Here is a 25,437-nt window from a genome sequence, read left to right as displayed (position 1 = left end):
CCTAATTGCACACCCCTTGCCCGGGCCAAGGGCAGCTGTTTCCGCATAATTAGAGAAAGGGCACATTTCCACTACAAGACCCGAACCCCCAGGCTGGCTCACCCAGCCAGAGGTGAGCGGAGTTCAAGGTTGTTAACGGAGCGTTAATAACCGGAGCCGAAAAGCCCTGGAATACACACGACAAACTGGCCACCGAGCGCTGGAATGTGCTGCTCACAATGGACCCTGTGGCCCTTTTGTGATGTTGAGATTGAGCGTCGCGCGTCGCCCGAGGCCGAGGAGGAAAGCAATGAGCTCCGGCAGCTGGAGCTGGGCAGCAGTCTGACCTGTGGAGGGGCGAGGCAGGCGGCGCTGTCGCCTGACTGACAGGAAGCTTCCGGTGAGTTCCGATAGCTCGCAGATTGAAAGCGCCGCGACCACGTCCTGAGCGCATCTCCCCAAATACCGCCAACTGCAAACCCGCCTCACGCTTTTTACAAACAAACAAATAAATAAATTAACTGCATTTTAAAAATCGGTCGCAGGCAAGGGAATCCTTTCTTCTTCATCGAGATTAGCAGCAGGCTGGCCCCAGGATAGGCGTTCGGCTCAACATGCCTGCCGGCGGGGAAGATTTGATGAGCTGAGGTAATGGATCAGTCAAAAGCAAACGACACAGAGGGAGCAGACCAGCACTGTGCACTAAATTGAAAGTTGGCTATTACACCGCAATTTCCAGCTTAATTAAAAATCAAATAAAAGCCAATGTTCGGGCTGAACTTTACTACAATGTTGCACAACCTGAAATTCTATTACTTTTTGTTTATTTTTTATAAGTTCTAGTTTTAAATTCTGTTTCTGATTCAGAAAGTCTCACAAACCCAAATATTCATGTCAACCACTGCTAAGAATCACAAAAGAACAGACACATTAAATTTCAAATGTAAAAAAATAAAATAAAATTTTTATCTATTGCATAATGAGTGTGTAGCGACATCCTTCACACAGGTGCATTTAAATAATGATGGTTATGATTTCATATCTTTCTCATTTCGGGCACCAGGCCATGGGAGATAACATAAATCTTCATTAGAGCGAAGGATTCGGTCAGAACACTTGTGCTCGATGGCCTCAAGGATTTTTTATTTTTTAATTATGCAGGACAAAGGGAAGCCTTGCTTCACTGGGGTATGCAACCTTGTTTACTGAGGCTGAGTTTGCCACTGCGCCACACCACAGTAACTGTCTATTCACCTGTTCATGTGCAACTGGTCCTATACCCTGGAAAGGACTGTACAATAATGATTGAATAGCCGCTGCCTAGCAACCCATAATGAGTCTAACACGCATGTGTGCCTCCTTGCACGTGTCCACATACATCCGTTTGTCGCACATCAATTGAATGACAGTAAACATGCAGATGCATATAAAAATAGCACTCCGTTCTTTCCACACCGCTATCCAGAGGCGCAAGACAGCTCAACCTCACGTTCAGTCAAATAATAAGCTCAGCTAGAACACCACTGCTAAGATTCAGTCAACATATGTACTTAACATGGTTTAACAATAAGTGATGGTCACACTCCAAACCAAGCGTACACAATATGTGACGCCTTCATAAACATGACATACCGGCTTCATAAGCCATACATAGGCATGTAATGTCATGCTTCATAAAGGGTGACATAGCACCCTCTAACGCAGCATGCACAGTACGCCAAACCTGACAGCGATCACTGAAACGAACGCGTGAGAAGACCGAGCTTCGTGAAGGAAAACGCAGCGGTGTCTAAGCGCAGGTGTAAAGTTAAGGACGATTGTTGACTGAACGGAGGCCTCCTCCGTTACAGAAGGACACCTGCTGGCCCGGGTAATAAAGAGCGGGGCGGCGTGTCGAGAGCGGGACGATGCGGAAGACCCGCCATCCCGCCGAACAGCCGCGGCGGGGTGAAGGGGGGGGGGGCGGCGAACGCCAGGACGAAACGAATGTGCACCGGGTTCGAGGAGCCGAGACGGGTCCCTGAACAGCCTGGTCGAGACGCTGTTATCGGGAGCAAACGAACTGCGCGCAGCCTCGCAGGGAAAACTGATTCAATAAGCGATGCTTCATAAAGTACTCGGGGACGATGACTTTGATCGTAAACTGAGTGTAAGAACGCTGCCAAGACCATTTCGGCATTCATCTTTTTCTTCTTTTTTTTTTTTTTTCCTAATCTGTATTTGCTCATGGCTGCTTCCTTATGCTAATCACATGAACAGGATTGAGCATACAATTTACAAACAGCCCGCATTCATCATCTCGTACACCTGGGATATGCACAAAAACAAAGGCCTGCACAAGTGTCATGAATCCCATTTTGTTTTGTTTTTTGAAGGAACATTTTGCAGAACAAAAGTAAGAATAATTTAAGAAACGTTTTTGTGAATGAGGCACAATGTGACTAACAGGTGCCATCGAATAGACAGGCTCATCAGATCTGCTATATGCAGAGAGAATACCATTAATCCTGAGCACGCCTACAGGAGGGGACAGGTGGGGAGTAACCCACATTAGCACCCTGGACCCAAAGCAAGGGACACTGGCAACACCCGGAGAACCAAAATCTGGAAAAATGACCAAAATCTGGAAATTGTGAATGGCAAGAGGACAAACCAGGGAAGGACTAACTCGTTCAGGTCCAGAGTAGTTTTGCCCGCAGGTTGGGCCACGCTTGAAGGACACTTCATGTCAGACAAAGAGCTGACCTTCTCGAGTCGGTATAAAGTAGTCTGGCGTAATCCAAAATGGCTAACGCGCACACGAGCGGGGCACAGCGGGCAGACGGGACGGAGCCAAAAACCTGCCCAGATCTGCCTGGCAGATTTAATCAGCGGGAGGAGAGAGGGCCTTCATAAATAACCTTATCCTGGGGCTCGGATGGCAGCCGAAAAAAAAAAGTCATCAAAACTGCGCCCTACCCTGCCGCCAGGCCGAGGTCCCGGCCTGCACTCGAAGGCGGACGCGCGAGGCCTCGGTGAAACCGCCAGGCCCAGCGCAGTCCGAGGTGTGAGCGGCTGGAACAGCCGCCGGAAAGCCCTTAACCGCCAAAAAAAGCCACAGACTCGCTGTCATCCACGGCTCCTGCAGAGAACAGCGTTCAGGCGGCAGCCACCGCCGCAGCGCAGTGACCTCAGACTGATAGATTCTTACCACGCACTTCATACTTCACTTACTAAGAGGCCCTACCTGTGATACAGGAACAATGAGGCCCGTCAAATACACGCAGGTTACCCAGGGGACTCTCCCTGCCCAGAGGAGAGACGGGACATCACTGTCTCGAATCTCTCTGGGGTAAGACACAGTTCAGCAGTTAATGAATCTGCGAAAACTATGAAGACTGACAAGCTGGCTTTTTTATTTAATTTAAATGTGCCATCTCCAATCTCTCTCTCTCTCTCACTCTCTTTCTCTCTCTCTCTGTTTAATGAAAGGTCAGTTTTTACAATCTCTCTCTCTCCCTCTCTCAGTTGAGGAAGTTGAGGAAAAGTCAGAACTTTTTGGCACAGAAATCCTGATGACTTTGTCCGTGTATTTTGGCAGAATAACAAATTTAGACTGCAAAACCTTAACATTAGAAAAATCCACAGTGACTCTTGCCAGCGCTGATGTTGGCAAGAGACGAGAAGACATCATTCCATCACCTACCTCACCCCCTCCCCCCCCGTATGCTTATGAAAGAAGCTTTCAAAACAAATTACGGTAGATATGGTTTATAAAGCCCTTGCAATTATTTCTATGGGAACCGGCTCACGTTCCTGGCAAAAAAAATTCCCAATATGAAAGTGTACACTATAAACTCACCACGTATAATGAACATCTGCAAAGGTAGCCAGAGTACCGCACACTCCAGCTGTGCCTCAGACAGCGTGCGGTAATTATTCAGCGTTTCACACCGCGAGTGGAAAACGGTTAACGCACAAATCTTGGTTTGAATAACACTTTTTTGTTTTCTCCTCCCGGCCGTACCAAACCTAAGCGTGAAGCGAGTTCATCGCCCTGACCCGGGATTCATCGGCCGCGTGGTGACGACACAGTCATCAGCGCAGGCGCCGCGTTTCTTCTGACCAGCGAAAGCAGCTTCTCGCCGCGCTGAGGAGCGAGCTCGCAGAGCGCTGCGACGCTGTCCCGCGGAGCGCGGTCCCGGGTTCGCGCGTTTAGCTAGCATTAGCTCTGGCGCGCGCGCTCCTTAATGCACGGTAACCGCTACGTGTCACATTTGCCATTTCCTGTTAATGTCAGCCACCTGACTCCGCCATGTATAATTCATCCGCCGCTCCGCGCGCCCGTCAGGGGGGAGGCCGTCACACGCGGGTCCCCCGCTGCTCGGTGACACAACACACACGGGGGTCAGACACACACTCAGTCACACGCCGCTGGCAGAGCCGGGCGCCACGGGCCATGTGTTACACTGTCATCGCGGCCCACACACACGCACGTACGTGCACACACACATGCACACGCACACACACACACACACACACACACACACACATACGTGCACACGCACGTGCACACACAGGCACACACACACACACACACGTGCACACGCACACACACACACACACACACACACACACACACACGCACACATATGTGCACACACACACACACATACATACATATAGACACAGGCGCACACACACACAAACAGACACGCACGTGCACACACACGCACAAACACACACGTGCGCGGTTCATTTTTTTGAATGATTATTTTAAGTGAGTCATGAATCACAGTAAAGATAGTGAGTGCTGAGTGACATTTTCCATACCGCCAATAAAAACCAGTAATGGTTGAGTTAGTGCCTGACAGATCTTCGGTACACTTTGCTGAGCAACGCATTGAATACTTAAGTTATGGTAGATATGGTAGAACAGGGCATAAATATCACACTATGTAACCGTTAGCACGGCCATTGACTAGTTTGCTACCTAACTGCCCAGCTAGTTAAGAGGCAAATTGTGTGTATCCATATAAAATACTTTACTGAGTAGCCCTCATGTAAACCACTCATAAACACCTGATTTAAATGCCCAATAATACGCACTTAAAATATGCAAAAGAACCAAATGCAGAAAAAGAAATGAAATCAATTTTTTAAAGAATCATTAAAGTAAATTATCTCTAACATTCCATTTTAATTACCCACATCCTTCAGCACCCCATTGGCAATACTCCCACAGTTAGTTAACACGGCACCCCCGGTACCTCACAGGACTTCAAACATCTCCAGCTGATGCGTCAGCTCATAATAAATAAACTACCGTTTTACTCTAAATAAAACCCAGCAACAACATCACGCTCTGACCTCTGTGTCACACAATCTTTGCGGCTCTTCAAAATTTGCCTACCCAAGGAGAAAGTTTGCAAGCATGCTTTCTTGCAAAGGAGTACTGCGCACCAAAAATAAAAACAGTTTAAGAAAAAACACATTCTGAAGAATGGTAAAAAGAGGTTTCAACCTCTGACAAAGAAGAACATAATGAAACAGTTACATTCTCTATAAAACAGACACACAGACAAACAGGCATGCAGACAGACAGACAGACAGACAGTCAGACAGACAGACAGACAGGCATGAAAAAAACTGTGCTGTGCGTGTGGGGCAATTCCAGTTAAGTGACACTAAATAATTCAAACTCAAGCCAACTGAATGACTTTCTTTGTTTATAATACATATGTCTATTACATCTGCCAGTCGGTGCTACACATTTATGGATTGATAAACACGATAAACTGTATATCCAGAAAAATTCAAATGACCAAACATTCTTTGAAATGATCCGTTTTGAACGATCAGCTTGCTGTTCTGCGACAGATCTGCGCTGACTTTGACGCCGATTTCTATCAAAAACCATTTCTCCGGCAATATAATTTTTTTTTAATGTCGTGTTTCCCGTGGTTTCAGAATACACTGCGGCCTTATGAACCGTATTTGGCACCCAAGCTGTTTAAATTCCAGCAAGCTTTGAGTGCTTTCTAATCAAATAACCAGGAGCAGATGTTTCTGCTATAATGACTATCTATCTGCCTTTCAAATGTTTTACAGGAAGGAGTTCTTTTTTTTGCTGTTGTTCCAGAGAAATTAGATACCTTTCAATATCACTTGACTGGTCATGCCTGTACCAAATCTGTAAACAGGTTGCCAAGTTGTACATTCGCACATCACATCAATGTTTTTTGAAGTTTTGCACCAGTCATGCTGATATAGTCACTGTACAGATGAGCCTGAGTCTGTCCCAGCTTGACATCAAAATATCAGAATTTAAGATCAGGGTAGTAATGTCTGGCTTTGCAGCCTTCAAGCTATTTCCAAATTCAGGGTAAGAGACAGCCCGGTGTTATCATAAACTAACAGGAATGCGCCATTTTGGCTCTGATTTACGGAATACGCCATTTTGGCTCTGATTCATGGAATACACCATTTTGGTTCTGGTTCATGAAGAATTGAAGTTATAGACATTAACTAACATTTTTAGAAATCCTTTTCTTTCGGTTGAATATAGGGGGAAAAAAATAACTCCAGATGCGGCAACAAGGCTTGTTCTGTTTTTCTCAAGGCTGTAGAAGCCTCTGAACGGACAGAGACATCGAGTTCTCCGTAATTTACAGGTAACTCGCCTAACGTCTGATAGTGACAGAAACTTCTAACTCAGGGGCTGACGTAAAGTCCCTGAGGCTTCACCAACCGAGGACAGAGAGATTAAATAAAAACTGATTGAGTGCAACAAAAAAAAAAAGCGCTCCTTCTCTACCTTTACTGTCTCTGTGGCACACCGTTATTTCTTTATTTATTTTATTTTTTTGCCCAATTAGAATCCAGCGCTGGAATGAAAGAAATGGAATTATACTGCAGGGTACCATCATCATATCTGTCTAAAGAGAGAAAAAATGCCAAATTCCCCCTCTTTAATAATGAATACGCTGTTGACAGGAATATGATCATTAAGCCATTCATTTGGAGGGAAAATTGCGCTGCTCTCCACACCCAATGAAACAGGCCCTCTCTTATGCACATGTGACTCTAGCATCATAACCGATATTCTAAATCATAACCCTGGCTAGTGTTATTCCCATAATGCCCAAAGCCAGTGATGAGTGTTATTTTTGCTATTTTAACTCTTCTCTCAACACACACACACACATGCAAGCAAACATACACCACAAACTCATAAACACACACAGACAAACACATACATGTAAACACACACGCACACACACCACACATACACACACACCACAAACCCACAAACACACCACAAACACACACACACACACCCAAAAACACACCCACAAACACATATGCACACACACACACATACACCAGCAAACACACACACCCACACGCACATCCACACAAACCCACACGCACATCCACACAAACCCACACATACACATACACACCCACACAGACACAAACACACTCGCACACACACACACATACACCCATGCTCACACACCCACCAACACACACACGCACACACGCACACACACACACACACACACATAAACCCACACACACGCACACACACACACACACACACAAACCCACACACACACACAAACCCACACACACACACACACACACACGCACACACACGCGCGTGCAGTGCCACGGCGTCCTTTCCCGACCGTCAGCTCCCTGGCTCCCTGAAAGCTCTCCTCAGCGTCGGGCCGGGTGCAGCCGAGGACAGCTCACACAGGCACCAGAGCCAAATTCGACAGGGACCGCCCCGTCCCCCGTTTAAAGACCCCGCGGAGGAGGCCTGAAGACACTGCGTGACTGGGGCGACAGTGCTCTTCAAGGGAGAGGGGATTTATGTGCCTTCCTCCCTAACTCTTAATTGCCCTAAATTGCCTAATTACCATGTGCTTAATTGTGCCAGAGCTGCCCATAGCAGTTCATACGTGGCTGATTTACTGAGGCCCATAAACCCAGTCAGAGCCTCAAGGACAAGCCAGGCTAAATCTGGTCCGGATCCATCCTGACAATCAAGAGTATCGATCCACCGCACGGTTTTTTTTTATTTTTTTAAAGGCGCAACGCGGTTGAAGAAGCTCGCTCTTTTTTTTTCCCGCGGGAGGGGGGAAAATAAATTTTTAAAAAATAAAGGCCAAACGCACAGGGAAGGGACTGAAATCGCGGGGTTGTCACGAGCACTCGTCTTTAAGTCACCTCTGCCGCACCGGGAGAGACGAACAGCTGTCAGCGGCGATGTTGCACGAGCGAATTATTCCTTCGCTCTTTTTGATCCGTATCGAATGAAACTCTGCCTCCGGTTGGGCGGTGTGAACCGGAGAACTGTGATCGCAGACTAATTCGGCAGATAAAACGTTGCAGCATAAATTATTCTTTACACTGTAAATTTGATTACGTGTAAATTTAAATTGGGTTGTGGGTAAGTAAGATGTCACTAACGGCCATTAGAATAATGTTAGAGGAGGCTATTCACTCTGTAATACTTAGCTATTGAAATGCGTCGACATACTGCACGCACGATTCAAATAAAATGGATATAGTTCATAATGTTGAACGGTAATTTATAATATCAGCAACAGATCACACAATATTTAAAAAAACGAGTCGAGTAGAGAGGCAGTCGTATTTCGTAGTTAACAGGTTTAAGGATAAATACCAGCAGCCGTTTCATCTTTTAAAAGATATTTCTCCATCTTAATCCCTGTGAAGAAATTCACTATTTCTCTGGAGTCCAGATTTTTTTGTCTCTCCTGTCGCCAGCGCAGGTTAAATAAAGCACGGCCATGCGCTTTAAAAGACTGTAATGGTGTTGGGCCAGTCCCGCGCTGTCCACTGGGGCCCCGCCCTGCCCATACTGAAGCAATACTCCGGAGCATCAGAGACGTTAACCTTTGTTCCAGCGTGTCACTTCCCCTCTGCAGCGAAATTGCCTGCGGAGGACTCCGAGAATCGGTTTCAGCGGGGAGCGAACTTTTGTGGCGTGTGACCCTCCGTCGGGTTAAAGCAACCCCCTCCGTCCACCCCCCCCTCTTCCCTGGCTCCTGCCTTCACCAGCTCATTCTTTTCTGTCTGTCACCGGACCACCGAACTGACGGCGCAGTCGTCCTCCCGTCGTGGCGGGAACACGCCGCCAACGTTGCCGCCGCGTTTAATTAGCGTGTTAACGACAGAGCCCTCGTCCCCCGCGGCGAACGCCCCCCCCCTTTCCTCAACACTTCTCTTTATTAAGACTGAAGTGTCCTGAAGTTTGCTCGCTCGCTCGCCACGTGACAACACGCCTGTATCCCGTCGCGGTTTCAGCGCGCTCAGCTACCGTTACACGTTACACGGGAGACCCTCTCTGTCTCTCTTCTCCGAGCGGTAACTCTCCACGCTTTCCCGACGGTAATGCGCACGATCACCGGAGCTGTTTTTACCAGCCTCGCCTCTCTCCGCTGTTAGCCTTCTTTTTTTATTATTTTTTTAAATGCTGTAACTCTGGTAACTCTTGTGTACGGGGGGGGGGGGGGGGGGTTTCCTCTGCTCTGAGCGACCTTCTCCAGGGAAATCTCAGCTCTCTTTTCCAGCACTAATGTTTTCCTCATCTCCGCCTCTCCCCAGCTGTTTCTCTGGACTGCCGTTTGGGTCGGTGCTGTGCCTCCATTCCGGTTTAAACCGCCCCGATCTGGCTTTATGGTGTTTTGGTCCTGGCCTTGGAGGTGACAGTTATGATAACGCCATGGTAACGCTATCGGTTCGAACCCGGCTGCTTGACCCCGTTGTAGCGCCTCTCTTCCGCATGTATAACAGCCATCTGCAGCGGGAGAGGACTAGAGAAGTCATCCACACTCTGTATCCTTATCAAGGCACCCCATGTCTGGGCCACCATTCATCAGGGGCTTACTTACAGGAAAAAATGCCCCAAAAAAAATAAAAATGGCAAAAACAAAATGTAGTTGAAAATCAAAACCAAACCGAATGTGAACTTCAACTATGTTGCAAAACCAGAATACTTTTTACTTGGCAGGTCTTCACAGATAATTACAGTGTCCGCATACTTATTAAGTGTGGTACAATGAGCCCTTTATTAATCCATAATAAGCAGGTATCTCAGACCCTATTGTACCACATCAGCCTGGTATTGTTGCTACAGTGAGGGGTGCAAAAGTTTTATTTATTAAAAAGTATTTTTTGGAGCAGTACATTTTCACCGTAGCCCAAGGGGTCAAACGGGCTGGAATTCTCTTGTCAGATTTTTATTTTAATTTTTTCTAATTGAATCAAACCATCTGCTCCTTGAAAATCACGCAGTAAAATGACCAGTGTTAATGCAGCTCTATCAGAGTAGATATGGGACCACATGTACTCTGCAAGAGTTGATTAAACACCAAGCATTTTACTGTGTATAGCAAGCGCGGTGCTGTGTGGTATTAGGGGAAATCACTATCATTGTTTTCACTAACACCACCCACCATTGGATAAACTATTTCCACTTGAACATGAGTTATTTTATTTGATCATATTGTAGATAATATACGCTAAAATCAATTTATGACTTTATGTGAATTCCGAAGCATTTATAAATAGGACGTGGGAAGTATATGTTCCTCACTCTTGGCAGCAATTAGTACAACTGTCTAACTTGCATATTAGTAAGGTGAAAAATCACTTGACCTATTCATAAGACGTGGATGTACAACACGGACTCATATCGTGGTTACATTGTTTCTTACTCTCTAAGGTCAACACCAACAGCGGCCATCTTATGTACAGGTTAAGTGAGTTTTAACCTCACCAATATGCGAGTTAGGTCGTTATAGTAATTGCTGCCAAGAGTGTAGAAACATGGTTCCCACGTCCTATTTTTGTGAGAGCTTCGGAATTCCCGTAAGGCACACCACGGCACTCTTCCTCGACACGCGCCGTTGTCATGGCAATTTATTGAGCCGACAGTTGGTTCTGATTCTCCACTGTTTGTGAACTCGTTACGGGCGAAATGACCTCACTGTTCGGCAGGTCAGTTGGGAGAGCGGCGGAGAATTGAAAAGCTCTCTCGCAGTCCTAATCGCAGAGGACTGCCGGCCTACGGCTGCAGTTAGAAGCACATGCAGACCACCTGCACGGTATTCCACAAACGCATTTTATACATGCCATGTTATTGGAACAATAAAAATAGAAAAGGAAGAAAAATTTACAAAATTACAAATGGTGTGACGACCCATGTTTATGGCAACTTCGTGTAAAGGTTTATGAGCCAATATTTAATGGTTTTTTTGTCTCTTTTCTCACAGTTTCGTTGACTGTTTAAATGTGGCAATGCATCGAAATGCGGCCTGTCAATAATCTTAAACCAAATTAATTTAGCACAGTTGTCTATCACTGATAACACAGATAAACAACCAAAAAAAAGCCTTCAGAGGACCCTGATAATAGAATTTCAAACTGTTCATTTAAATTATGAATGCGCTCAGGTAATAATTACTTTACCAGATGTCCTCCAGTCATAACAGTTCGATTTTAATGGTAAGCGATGCTCATGACAGCTAATGTCTCATATTTGCATTGATTTACATGCAATGCTGCCATTGTGTTTCAGTACCAGTTCACTCGTTTCGTGAGTGGAACAAGGCAATGATAAGCTGATGCCATTATCTTGAGCATTTGACCGCTACCTTCGGAAATCACTAAATGTCATTGCCACTGAGATTTTGCAAGAGCCAGAGCTGTTACCATCAATGCCTATGAATAAACCCCCAAGTGTCTCAGTCTTTGTACCGTGTACCACAGAACACAGCCTTGAATTTATTCAGCGATTTTCCTCACACTCAAAGCACTTCACAGTAATGAGGGAGGAACTCGCCTCAACTGCCACTAATGTGTCGCACCCACCTGTGTGATGCATGGCGGCCATTTTGTGCCAGAATGCTCACCAGCTGACGTGAAGGGAGAAGAAAGAGAATTCTTTTTTTAGCCAATTAAACTGGGGGATGATTAGGTGGCAGGTAGAGAGAGAGCCAGGTTGGGAATTTAACCAGGACACCTACTCTTTACATGTCATGGGATCTTTTAATGACCACAATGACCGGTTTAACATCTAATCTGAAAAACAGCATCTACTACAGCACAGTTTCCCCATCACTGCACTAGGCCATAGGAGATTATTTGACCAGAGGGAAGGCCGCCCCCTAGTGGTCCACCAACACCAATTTCAGCCACAACTCAGCTTTCCCAGGTGGTGTCCCATCCAAGTACAAACCGCGCCCACACTTGCTTAACTTCAGCCATTCGGCGGAAGCAGGATGAAAGGTCATATGCCTGCCGGCAAAGATATGCAACAGACTCCTTCCATATTCCCTGTACAAGCCAGGTGACATTTGTACACCGCTTTCCCAAGCGTACATTTGTCAAACCGGACTCTGTTCTGCACAAGGGGCTCAATTAGTTTAAAAGCTTCTTTTTTTTTTTTTAAAAAAAATATTTTAATAACTAAAGCAACAGCGACTCTGCCATCATGATGTCTCCTAAATAACAGGCCTGCTTACTGAGCCAGCCCAGGAAATACAACTGAGAAAAAAACACAACTCAGCATTAAGCTTGTCTCATTCCCCCAGTCTAGCGTACGCAGCGGTGGGTGGCTTCTAGTGCGACGGAGAGCCAACATCTACGTCCGTATGTTAGTTTCAGCTGCAGGGAAAAAAAAAAAACCCCAAACTAGCAGGGGGCTTACGCAGCTGAGCCTGCACAGAAGCGCCAGCCCGTGAAGCTCCACCAGAAACCCTCTAGCGGCAGCGTCGCTGAAAGCATCTGCGTGCGAATACGCAAGCACATGGCTTCAGAGCGCATGGCTTCAGAGCGCATGGCTTCAGAGCGCATGGCTTCAGAGCGCACGGCTTCAGAGCGCATGGCTTCAGAGCATACAGCTTCAGAGCGCATGGCTTCAGAGCATACGGCTTCAGAGCACATGGCTTCAGAGCACATGGCTTCAGAGCACATGGCTTCAGAGCATACGGCTTCAGAGCACATGGCTTCAGAGCACATGGCTTCAGAGCGCATGGCTTCAGAGCGCATGGCTTCAGAGCACACGGCTTCAGAGCGCATGGCTTCAGAGCGCATGGCTTCAGAGCGCATGGCTTCAGAGCGCATGGCTTCAGAGCACATGGCTTCAGAGCACATGGCTTCAGAGCGCATGGCTTCAGAGCGCATGGCTTCAGAGCATACGGCTTCAGAGCGCATGGCTTCAGAGCGCACAGCTTCAGAGCGCATGGCTTCAGAGCGCATGGCTTTAGAGCGCATGGCTTCAGAGCGCATGGCTTCAGAGCACATGGCTTTAGAGCACATGGCTTCAGAGCGCACGGCTTCCCTGCCTTTTCCATGCTTGTGTGTATGGGAGGGAGGGCTTCCAGAACAGAGCCATACCGCCAAACGGTTTTCCAATTAGGAGGAACTAATATCCCATACACATCACACAGGTTCTCTTTTCCTTCATGGAAATAAATTAGCGTAAAGGAAAACTAAAAGATCCACCATCAATGGAATTTTATATTACAGCTCAGACATCACTTGGAGGAACAATGCAATGAGAAGTCAGAGATTAATCCATGTATGTCACTGTGCAGTAGCCACAGCATCACTTTGAAAAGGATTGTGCGTGTGTGCGTGTGTGCGTGTGTGTGTGTGCGCGTGTGCGTGTGTGCGTGTGTGTGTGCGTGCGTGTGTGTGTGCGTGCGTGTGTGTGTGGGAAAGCACTGCCGTGACATACGAGGAACCAGCTCCTTCACTTAAAACACGCCTTGTCTGGAATTTATAAGGATTGTTCTGTGATCTGTATTCCGTGGGGATAAACAGCAGGGGGGAAATGAGCAGACGGACATGCTTCCTTGAATTAAAAGACTAAACTCGGCACGCGTTCTCTACACGACGTCTTTAATCTTAACGGACGCGAAATAAAAACGCGTGAAGACAAACGCAGCCTTGGAGACCGCGGTCTGGCCGAATGACGTACGGCGAGCGGCTGCGTTTTCGGTCCGCGCGGCCACCCGAGCAGGCTGCGGGGAATTAATGCGCCAACCGGAGAGCGCTTATCCTCATCCCCCGACCCGCCGCAGACAATTTCAATTTCGCATCCGATACGTCTGACGAGCACGCGTTCCATTAAGGTGAAGAGCGCGAATTAGAAAAAGACACGGGAGAAGAAGAAGAAGAAAACGAATAATACCAGGGAACGAGGAATTTTATTCCTCATCCTTCTCTCCACTCAAATCTAAAAGCTGCCCCCCCAGCCCCCCCGCGCTGGTTTTCCAATTTATTTAAAAGTGAATTTTACGCTCCCATCGTTCCAGCACCTCGGAAACACTTCATGATGGAGCGTGATGCAGGAGCTAATGCGTCTGTGTGAAAGAGCCCTTTTTTGAAGACTACAAAAAATAAATGAATACAATCAAATAAATAACAGGCCGGAATGAACAGGGTAAAATGGAGAAAAGCACGACGCAGTCTAATTGGCCCTGTAATGTGGGGTTTTCTACGGGAGAAGAGGCTCCTAATTACCCGGAAAGCCCAGTAAACAATCCCTCTAGTCGGCCGGGAGCTCGCAGATCAACAGATGGACGGACGCCTCCGTCGCAGGGCGGGTGACAGATCACCCTGCCAGCCTTTCCGGAGGGAACACGCGGGACACGCCCTCAAATTTGGGGGAAGACATGACGCAAACAGGGGAAATCTGAGAAGCAACAGGACTGTGAGGGCTCCCTGTCTTTGTTTCAGCACGATGGATTTTAAATTACTATCCATGTAGCCTAATCAGTTGATTTCCTATAATCAGCAAACGTGTCGTTATCCTAAATTTAGACACTGCCCACTGGAGTTAAAAACCAAATGACTCAACAACAGTCTTTACTGCAAATGTGTCTTCTGTGGTCTTAAACTACAGAAGACCACAGAAGCCATATATGACTATTTGATTAACACGTAGGCTACAAGCAAACAAACTAAACAGAATTCAGAATCACTGTTGCATGAAGCAAAGAATTCTTTACAAGCTTAAGCCTTCAGTTATTAAGCGGCCACAAATGTTTTGGCATTAGCATTAACATTTTGTTGAGGAATTAAGCACTAAGTACTTTTATAAATGTTAAAAGTGTGTTTTAAATGTTGCGTTGAATCTGTATGTGTAATTAATTTGTCATCCATGGTGCCTCAGCTTCCATTATACGCAAGCCCAAAATAACTCATACGGTGCTATTACACCCTTTTACCCTTCCCTACCACACGTTGGCCATACGACAGCGGACTGGTAATGATGTTGAGTTTGAAAGGGGGGAAAAAAAAGAGAAGAAAATCACACAATGAATTCCAAGAAAACCATCAGCCCAGCAGAGCCAGGTCATTTGAATAATGCATTTTCAAAGGCTCCTTTACTTCCTGCCACGGCGGCCAGAATGTGTCTGAGCAGCAGAAAAGTTTTGGAAGTGTCAATCAGCGAAGAGAGAGAGAGGTACAGTGCGCCACGCTGACTTCATCACTGTCACCACGGGTCGCCTGGCGATGTAGAACCACGACCCCGTAACGAACCGGGGCATCCTCCAGGTAGTGAACATCTGTCTTCCTGGCGTCCTTCCTGTGCAGGTTGAGTTTTTCCTTTCTTTTTTTTCTTCTATTTTTTGAGAAAGTATTTAAGGTTTGAGGGAAAGAAACAGTACATCGGTTTGTTTGTGTGCATTTGGACAAACTCCTTTTTGTTCACTCTCCTCTCAACAGCCCCAGACCAAGCGGTGTCCAGATACCTTTGGTCATAATGGCGTAAGATGCCCGACTCGAGAGGCTGCCCCCTGCAGGGCCGGCTGTCCCATCCGAACTCTCCCACTTGAGACGCACCGTCACTGGTGAAGGTAGCCCGGTCCGTCTGCAGTTCAAACTCCGACATGCAGAAGGCGCTGTCTGAGTCCTGACTGCGCCGGGAGAGATTAGGCGGGCGGCGTGAGAGGAGAGAGGCGCCATCCGTCATCCGTCGCACGCGCTCACCTTGAGCCGAAGCGACCGTCGGGTGGCTCTGTCACACAGTACCTCTCCACGTCAGACAGACAGAAGACCCTGGGGTGGGAAACCGCAGCCAGATTGCCCCGACACCCACAGGGCACATATTTACTGCGTGTGTGAGCTGACTGCGAACCAGTCACGGGATCGGCATTAATAAGAGGCTGCAATATTCTCAGCGACATTCCAGTTATGGGATCAGCTCTAATAAGTGGCTGCAATATTCTCAATGACGTGCCAGATACTGGATCAGCTCTGAAACAAAGCTGCAAGATTCTCAATGACATTCCAGTTAGGAGATCAGCTCTAATAAGAAGCAGCAAGATTCTCGATGACATGCCAGATACCGAAACAGCACTGACATGCCAGTTACTGGATCAGCTCTGAAACAAAGCTGCTAGATTCTCAACGATACAGCTATACAAGGTTACATATAAGTAGATATATAAGGTTTATCAAAGAGGCTGTGTGATTTTTAGAAGACACAAGCACACCCAAAATCTGCATTATTATACATTCTACGCCGTTTTGGATTTCATTTTATAAATCATAGTTTTTTTTCCTCAAAAATAAGATTCATCAAGGAGGACTTCCGTTTTGTACCTAGTACACATGATTACATCTATAACTGTCTTCATTCTTTTCTCTCTTGAACGTCCTTTTGATTTATCATACGCTACATCAGATTTATTTTCTCGACTATGAGGTCTATCAATATCTGGTTTGTCTCACAGTGGCACAAGATTACATCCCCAAAACTGATGTTACCCTGCCTGGTGAACAGCACCCTGACAGCGTCCTGACAGCTGTGTACCTGTCACTCAGTTGCCCGTGAGGTGATGGACACCTGTCCCTGACGCTGACAGATACTTTTCACCTCCCATAATTCAGAGGGAGGCCTTCTCAGGACAGTGTCCCCATCTCTCTCCTGCTCGCCGCCCCCCTCTCCCCCTCTGCCCCCCCGCCACCCCGGCTTTGTTTAACATCTGTCTGGTGACTGTCAGACATCTCGCTCCGTGGAACCTCTCTGGGCAGTCGAGTCGAGTGTCACACCTGACGCCCGTTTCTGACACTTCGCAAACTCAGGCGCTCATGTGAGAACTCCGGAACCTTCAGGGAGGATTAAACACGTAAACAAAGCGATGCCCCGAACCATTCTTTTGTCACGTGACCTTCTAATGTAACCCCAATTATCCTAGAATCAAAAAGCTAAGAATTGTTTTTTTTCTATTCAGATGGACAAGTGAGACAAGGGGGGGGGGGGGTCTACGGTGGGTCTTTGAACAAAAGCTCTTACTCAACCAGAGGCGTGATTGGTCCACACAGGTAAAAACCACTGTGAGGAAGCTTGTGACCCTTTAAGGCACACAAAAGTGCATTATGGGGTATAAAAGACAGCATTTTGCTACAATCAGCCGCCATTCAAGCACGCGTTTGAAAATATAAAAGTGTAACGTTTGGCGAAGTGTCGATGGAAGCATTGAATCGAATTTCAGCACATTCTCTGTAAAAGGAGGACAGGAGGTGTCAGTGTACATACGGCCACATTTTACTGCTTATTTAGAGATTTTTTTTATTGTAATAGTTCTCTTAAATTCTTCTTCTTTAAAAAAAAAAAAGTCTTAAAAAAACGTCTTTTCAAAAGTCTATTCTGAGGAACTAAGCACTTCAAAGACATAAAGAACTTCTCACCTCACCGTCCTGTTTTAATCATAGCCTTCCTTTCTTGGCTTTCAATGGGCTGAAGGGATATATGCATATATATTAGAATAGAATAGAGAAACTTAAAATTTCACATACGCAGTATTCATAATGTACCAGAGTCCCCTTCCTGGAAGAACTATCGTTTCAAAAAACCAATTCTCCAAATGACTTGAGAAAAAAAAGTCAATTAAATTAATATATGATTAAATATTTTAACCTTGAACCACTAAGGTATTGTATCTCAAAACAGGCTATGTACAAAACAATGGACATATTTTTGAGGTTATTTAAAAATGTCCAGTTCTAATTTATCCCCAGATGTGCACTTCAGTATTCTGTACAGATAATGCTTTCAGCTCATGATTACACCCCATGGTTTAATTTATATTAAATGCTCATTCTGTTTGTAATTTTAATTAAAGTCTGATGGCGGGGTTTCTGAAGAAGCTTGTATTTCTGTCGCGGTGCTTGTTCTGTTAAATACAAAATATTTTTCCTTGATTAGACACAATCACTTTGGTAATGTAGGCCTACATGCTTGTGGGATTTGTAATTTGTATGTAATGTCAATAATGGAATAATCATCTATAATTTCCCTTAATAACACTGTAAACTGATTCTAGGCTTTTGATTGCCTAGAACTCACTGAACTCATCGCTTCATTTTACAGCAAGGCAATGATTCCAGACGTGCTGATGAAGCAGGAAAGGAGATCATTCGCCCAATCGGGACCCAACTGAACAAGTGTTTCATACGCTGAAGAGAAGACCCAATGCAACTACCCTGAAAACAAGCAGGAGCTGAAGATGGCTGCAGTACAGGCCTGGCAGAGCATCACCAGAGAAGATACTCAGCACCCGGTGATGCCTATGGGTCACAGACTTCAAACAGTCATTGCATGCAAGGGGTATGCAACAAAGTACTAAACATGACTGCTTTCATTTACATTACATTAATATGTCTGAAACATTACGGTAGCCTGAAATGAGGGGCTATGTGTAAAAAAAATGCTGTAATTTCTCCATGGGGTGAAACCGAAGCGTATAAAAATACCTATGACTGGGCCCTTGCAATCAACAAAACCACATGTGTATTGTTTGATTACAAATCTAAAATAGAGGAGTAAAGAGCCAAATCAAGAAAAACATGACTTTGTCTGAAACATTATATATACTGCATATATATTCTTGGCTAGTCGTGCCATGCTCCCATCACACACAACATTTTCGAACCCCGCAAACAGTCAAAACTGCGTCTTTAGTATTCTGAAGCGTTTGGTATTCGTCGAGCGTTCGGAGAAAAGCACATTTCCAGCCCATTTACAGCATCTCTAAATCAGCCTCGCTGCCTCACCACGACGGACCGGGAGCTCTGTTTAATCAGCATTGTTCTCAGCTGGGTCCCGTTCAGCACATCGAAACAGATGTAGAAGCGCACCACACGCGCGTCCCAATCCGCCATTTCCATGCTTCGCGGTGTGAGGCTCCACTTTTAACTATGTGTCAACGCGAGGGGGGGGGGGGGGTGCAGCTCGTGAAAAGAACAACGCCATGTTGGCAGTCTTAACATCAAGCACGCGTGCTCCTGCGGGAGTGAATTAGCTTAATATCCCGCCCTGTAGCGCCCACGGGCTTACGGAAGCACTGCGAACCTAGCTTTCTCTACATCACCTGAACAGAGTACAGAACCAGAGTACAGAACCTAGCTTTCTCTACATCACCTGAACAGAGTACAGAACCAGAGTACAGAACCTAGCTTTCTCTACATCACCTGAACAGAGTACAGAACCTAGCTTTCTCTACATCACCTGAACAGAGTACAGAACCTAGCTTTTTCTACATCACCTGAACAGAGTACAGAACCTAGCTTTTTCTACATCACCTGAACAGAGTACAGAAGAAACTTCATGTTGCAGACAGTAATTATTTTTAAAAAGTATTATGAAGATAATGGCAGGCCTTGGCAGAGCTCAGAATAGCAAAGTGACGCTCGCACTTAAAGCTTGGTAGGACTGAATTCCACAAAATATAAGAGAACAATCAAAGTTTGTTCTTTTTACTGTTTTGTGTTATGCAATCTTGTCAAAATACAGGGCAGACCTAACCAGTTCAGTTCAGTTCAGTACTGTTCTCTGGTTTTCTTGGCAATGTTGTCCATTAACCGAATATTTTAATATGCACTGGGACTATGCACTTCATTTCACAAATAAGTCTGTTAAGACATGAAAAAGCTCCTAGTTTGACATGCGTTGATGACTGATAAGAATATTATACAGCACAAGAAATAACAATCACATAATGGCTTAGTAATGCTGTTCCCCCCTCACATATTTAGGTTTTGTCATGGGGGCTGGGGTATGGATGTTTAAACTATTTACAAATAACACCTTATGATAATTTGTATAGCGCATGCAAGACAAATATGTTTTTGGTATCCTCAAACTATTGTAAAGAATGTTTATCAAGTAAGCAATCTTCTCCACTGTGCATTATCACTTCAGAGAATAATTTCTCCCTTAATCTCTTGACACCTGTTGGAAGCAAAACATTGTAGTCCACTGTGGCATCACAATAATGTACCTGTTGAAATCATCTTTTTTTCTTGAAATCATCTGCATAGCTTCCTATGCTTTTGCATTGCTGAATTAGCTAAACTGGCCAAGTGAAAACAAAATCTGAGGCTTGCATTTCAGACAAAATGGTGGATAAAATCCCTTCAGGCAGGTGATTAAATGGGGTAGACCAAAGCGGACTACAGTCGAGCCTTCATGTTAAGTTGTATCTGTTGAACAAGGTGGGCATAGGTAGAAATTAAATTAGGTCAATTTAGTGCTGATACCAGGAGACATTTTTCCATGAATTAATTCATGAAGCAGTCGGTCAGTACAGCAGTAAAACAGAAACCCTGGGGGTGTTTAAGACAAGGCTGGACAAAGTCCTAGACTTTCTCAAACTCAGCTCAGGCAAAACCTTTATGGTCGTGTCAACCAGAGCAGGCCACTTTGTAACAATGGGACTGCTTGTTCCTCTTCTCTCTCTCATATTCCACATTACAAATACTAGGCATCAGCATCAAACTTCATGTTCTTAGATTTTTTTATCTAAAGTTAGATATGAAATACAGTATTGTTTCTGAGAGAATCAATATTTCTACACAAAAAAGTACACTATCTAAATACAACAGCAGAAAATGAGACTTTGAGAGTATTTTTTTCCACATAGTGGAAGAATAGATATCAAGCATTGCCCAGTGCTTTATTTGAAGCTATCCTATAAGATTTTCATTTTCTCGACACAAAGATACCCGCCCAGTTCCACAAAAACAAGCTGAGTGGGCTAAAGCAGTAGAGATTGATGCCCGATGCACGTACTGTACAGTACAGTATGATCCAATAACTAACACCAAGAAATGCAGATCCTGTAAAAATGTACTCTACCTGGCTTTTTCATTTGCATCTCACAGGTCAACCAAGGACCTTCCACAAGTTCTCTCTGCACTTTACATGCCCCGATGTGCTTATGAAGACAATAGCTCAAGTGAATGTTCCTATTGATCTAAAAACAAAAAAAAAATCCTCGCTCAGTTTACCATTACGTGATGCAACTCTGCAAAAAAAGAAAGAATGAAATAATGGAAAATAATGAATACATTTTTAAAACAGCACCTATGCTTATGTTAGTGATGATTACTGTCACCTGTGATTGACATTCCACAGGTATCTAAGGATACTGGCTTGGGAAGGTTTCACTTTGTACGAAAGCCTCGCATTGCTCAATGTATCAAGAGAAAGACTCATATGAAAGATTCATACGTATAAAATATTTACATATGTATCACGCTGAGCGGGATATAAGAACAGATAATAAGAACAAATGCTTTGTCATAGCGCACTACTGTGTGTGACATATAAAAGTCGTTTGATATCTGTTTGGAGGACAAGACATTACATTATGACATCCACTGACGAGAAATCTGTTTCACGCCAAACCGTAATGGTGTGATATATTATCAGCTGCTCTAACTGCTTTCACTGACGCAACAACATGAACGGCAGCACCGATGGCCTTTTCCTGTTATCAATCATGATCATGTATCACAAGTATAAGTGTAGTTAGTTATCCACATCTAATGAGCAAGAGTTGCTTACCCAGGATGACAATCGCATGGGAGAAACATGGCTTATTTCAACAAGCATACCTGAAAATAAAAAAACTAAACAGCACTGACTGTAACACTCAAGCCCCTTTGATGGAATGTTTACACGCACACGCACGCATGCCCACACACATTATATATGATGTGTCTACACAAGACGCATACATCATATATTATATGTCTTCGCATTAAATATGTACAGGCGCAGAAAAGTTGCCTGTTTTGCCGGGCACGTTGACACCGAGGTAAAGCAGCGTTCGGGGCAGGTGAGATGATTCACACGTTTACTGAAGGTGCTGTAATTTCATGCTTCGTGCGGCTGAGTCATCTTTAAGGCGCGATTTATGTTCACACCAAGGCGCTTGTTTTTGGCAGAAAAAGGCAAGGACACGGATTAGTGCACCTGCGTCGGGCCCAGAGTTTCTCCACCACCACCCTCTTCCTCTTTTTTTTTTTGCACCTGAGCTCGGAGTCTTTGGCCAGTAAAAAAAACAACCTAACGGGGCGAACGGGTGGATAAAACAGCCCAGAAGATGCCCTGTGCGGGTTCCTGTTCTTGCCTGTCTTGCCACGTGCTAACAGAACCCAGTTGGGGCGAGGGCACAGGACAGGGAGACTGCTGGCGATTGTAAGCCATGTTATGTTTATTATGTGACATAAAACTGTTTAAAAGTGCTATCTGTACCCATATGTTCAAGGCTTATTTCATATAAATAGAGGTGGTTTATGATCAGTTACAAAATCCAAAATAGTCAAACAATCGTTTGACCTTAGACGTTTTTGCCTTCCATAAAATATCTCGATAAAGCACAAGAATATGATCTCATAAGCGTACTGAAAGCCAATATGGCTGCCACGTCATGTGACATATCAACGCTTGTATCTTTTCTACAAAAGCCTCCCACAACCCTCCACAGCCTCTACGGAACTTTTTGTGATATTTCAGCACAAGAGATTTCATCAAGATTTTACAGGCAATCCCGGAAAACGTCGGCGAGAAGCAATATAGCCGTACGTCTGTGGTGCCTGCCCCATTGTCATAAAGCAATCTGTGTAATAACTGAAGGGTGTCAGCACCCTCCATTTCTGACCCCCGTGTAAAAATAACGTGTCACTTTTCAATCATTTTACAATACAGCACAAGGCTTCAGCGTTTTATACTATAAAATATACCGCTTTTGATTTAAGGAACATCACTACGATATGTGGCACAGGACAGGAAGACCATGAGGCACAGAAAAAAATAACCTGCGATGAAATCAAACGCGAAGTGACAAAGCTGCACTTTAGTAGGCCAGAGGAAAATAAAATAAAATAAAAAAATATTTTTTCACAGCTTGTATTCTCTTTTTTAGCCTGTCCTAAGGAAATGTCGCACTGTTTCTTCTTGGATTACAGGAGATATTCCTCTGCCCCCCTGCTGGTTCCTAATGCAATGCAGCAGGTTTTAGCCAGCTTTGCGGACCCAAAAAAGCTTTAGGAAGATGGGGGGAGGGTGACGAGGGTAAGGAATTGGGATGTTAGGACGACGAGCTTCTTTTAAAAAAAGAAACCCTAATGAAGTTGTCCAACTGTGCAGGTTTTAGGCCCAACAATTCATGCCAGCCAACATGTACAGGGCTCCCAGGGGACCCCTGTACTCCCACTGGCCAGCAAATCTTTGCGCTAGCCTGAGCTGCCCCCGCCGGAGGACCACATACTGAGCGGCTGCACTACAGCCGGCTCGGACGTAAACATGGATCTTGACGGCTCCTTCTGAAGATTCATCAATTAAGAGGAAGGTACGAAAGGCACATGCGAGATTTAGCTGTATTTAGCTTTAGCTGTCGCGCTTTAATTCGAAATCCGTTATCTTTTTTATTGTACAAAAAGATTTAAGTCGCTTTTTTTTTGTATGTCAAACGTGGAAAGGCGGACATTTTGATTCCATGGGAATGGGACAGTGCCCTACGGCGGCTAATCGCGCTGCGATCCGCTGGTTTTTTTCCGTAGCGTACAGGGAAGCGCGCGTGGGGTGGGTGGGGGCGGGGAGGAATCATTCCGTCCCATTAAACGAAACACATTTCACAAGCCATTGCAAATATTTACATCACATTAAGATGTTTTTTTGAAACCCGTCTGATGCATCGCGAGCCGCGCGCGCGGCGTATGCACACACGCACAGCCGCTGCAGTACATCACGCTAACGAGCGTTAGCTCCAGCTGGGCGGCGCGCGGTCGAGCGGGGCGGCACGAGACGGGGGGGGGGGGCGTGCGGCGTGACTGGCGAGGCGACGCCGAAGGGGCGACGTATTCGGAGTCGCTCCCGAATCGGTTTGGACATTCGTCACACGGGGCAGTCGTGGTCAGGCCCCGGGAGTGGCTGGATAGACTCTCATGCTGTGGGTTGTACTGATTTTCAGTAATGCCATTGAAATTGTGTTATTTTGACATTCCGTGTGACTCATATTACTCAGTTTAACTCAGTTTAGTGTTCAAAAGGGTGGCTCACAAGTTGAAAATCAAAATCTGTACTTCTTGCACTTTCCCCCTCTCTGCTCTCTCCCCCTCCTGCTCTTCAACCCCTCGTCTTTACACTGTGTTTGCACCGCAAGCTGCTCCGGATAAGAGCATTCGCCCAAAGGTGGGAAAGTGTAGTAAAATTTACGTGAGTTCCAAGGACTGATGAAATAAGTACAATTTAGAGGGCTTGAGAAAAGGTGACAAGGTGAAATTTTGGGCGGCGGCCATGATGAAATAAAGAGCCGAACAAGACAATGAATTTTTTCCGATTGTGTTTTTTCCACTAAACCAGCAGTGAATATAACCTTTGAGAGAACTGGGGAAGAATGCTGTTGTGCACACAGTAACTAAAGCCTGCACATCATTAATCAATAGTGCTCGCGCAAATTCAACTCTAAAACATGTATTGAACCGCGGGTTTATGCACTTACGTCAAAAGTACACTAAAAAATAAATAAATAAAATCGTAAATAGCAGTTGCAATTTTTTTTTTGCTTGAGACAAAAGTGCAGACGGAAGTCCATTGTTTGAGCGGCATTGGGGAAAAAATGAGACGCTCCCAGAGAATGTTCCGGAATCACAAAACACTTCATAATGAATCGGAAAAAACGTCCTTGTTAGTCAGCGAGGGTACTGCAGAGAGGACGAGGAACAACAACAGGAGAGATACTTTAATTATGCACTGCCCACAGAAAGCTGGGGGGGGGGGGGAGTAGGGGGGTGGGGGTAGCACCAGAGCGGGTGAGGCCATACGGTCCAGGGTGAGGGGTTTCGTGCAACTGCCTGCGAGGAGGAGATTCAGCGGGGTGGGGGTGGGTGGGCGAGACTCAGGGTGGGGGATAGCGAGACTCAGGGGGGTGGGGGGGTAGCGAGACTCGGGGGGGGGGTGGAAGGGGTAGTGAGACTCGGGTGGTGGGGGGTGGGGGTGGGGTGGTAGCGAGACTTGGGGCGGTGGGGTACGAGACTTGGGGGATGGGGGGGGGGTTGGGGGGATGGGGGTGGGGGTAGGGGCTAGCGACGCGTGGCGGCGATGGGGGGTGGGGCGGTAGGGCGGTAGCGACGCGT

The 25,437-nt window shown here is 45.7% G+C and overlaps 1 protein-coding gene across 8 annotated transcripts in view; it reads right to left on the bottom strand.

Moving 5' to 3' along the window:
• The window catches only part of grid2 (glutamate receptor, ionotropic, delta 2), a 400,155-nt gene that overhangs the window by 137,764 nt on the left and 236,954 nt on the right, over positions 1 to 25,437 (bottom strand). The window lies entirely within an intron of this gene.

Source organism: Anguilla rostrata, chromosome 10 (genome assembly GCF_018555375.3).
Source record: "Anguilla rostrata isolate EN2019 chromosome 10, ASM1855537v3, whole genome shotgun sequence".
NCBI lineage: Eukaryota > Metazoa > Chordata > Actinopteri > Anguilliformes > Anguillidae > Anguilla > Anguilla rostrata.
The sequence above is the reverse complement of the archived record's forward strand: the minus strand, read 5'-3'. Positions and strand labels throughout refer to the sequence as shown.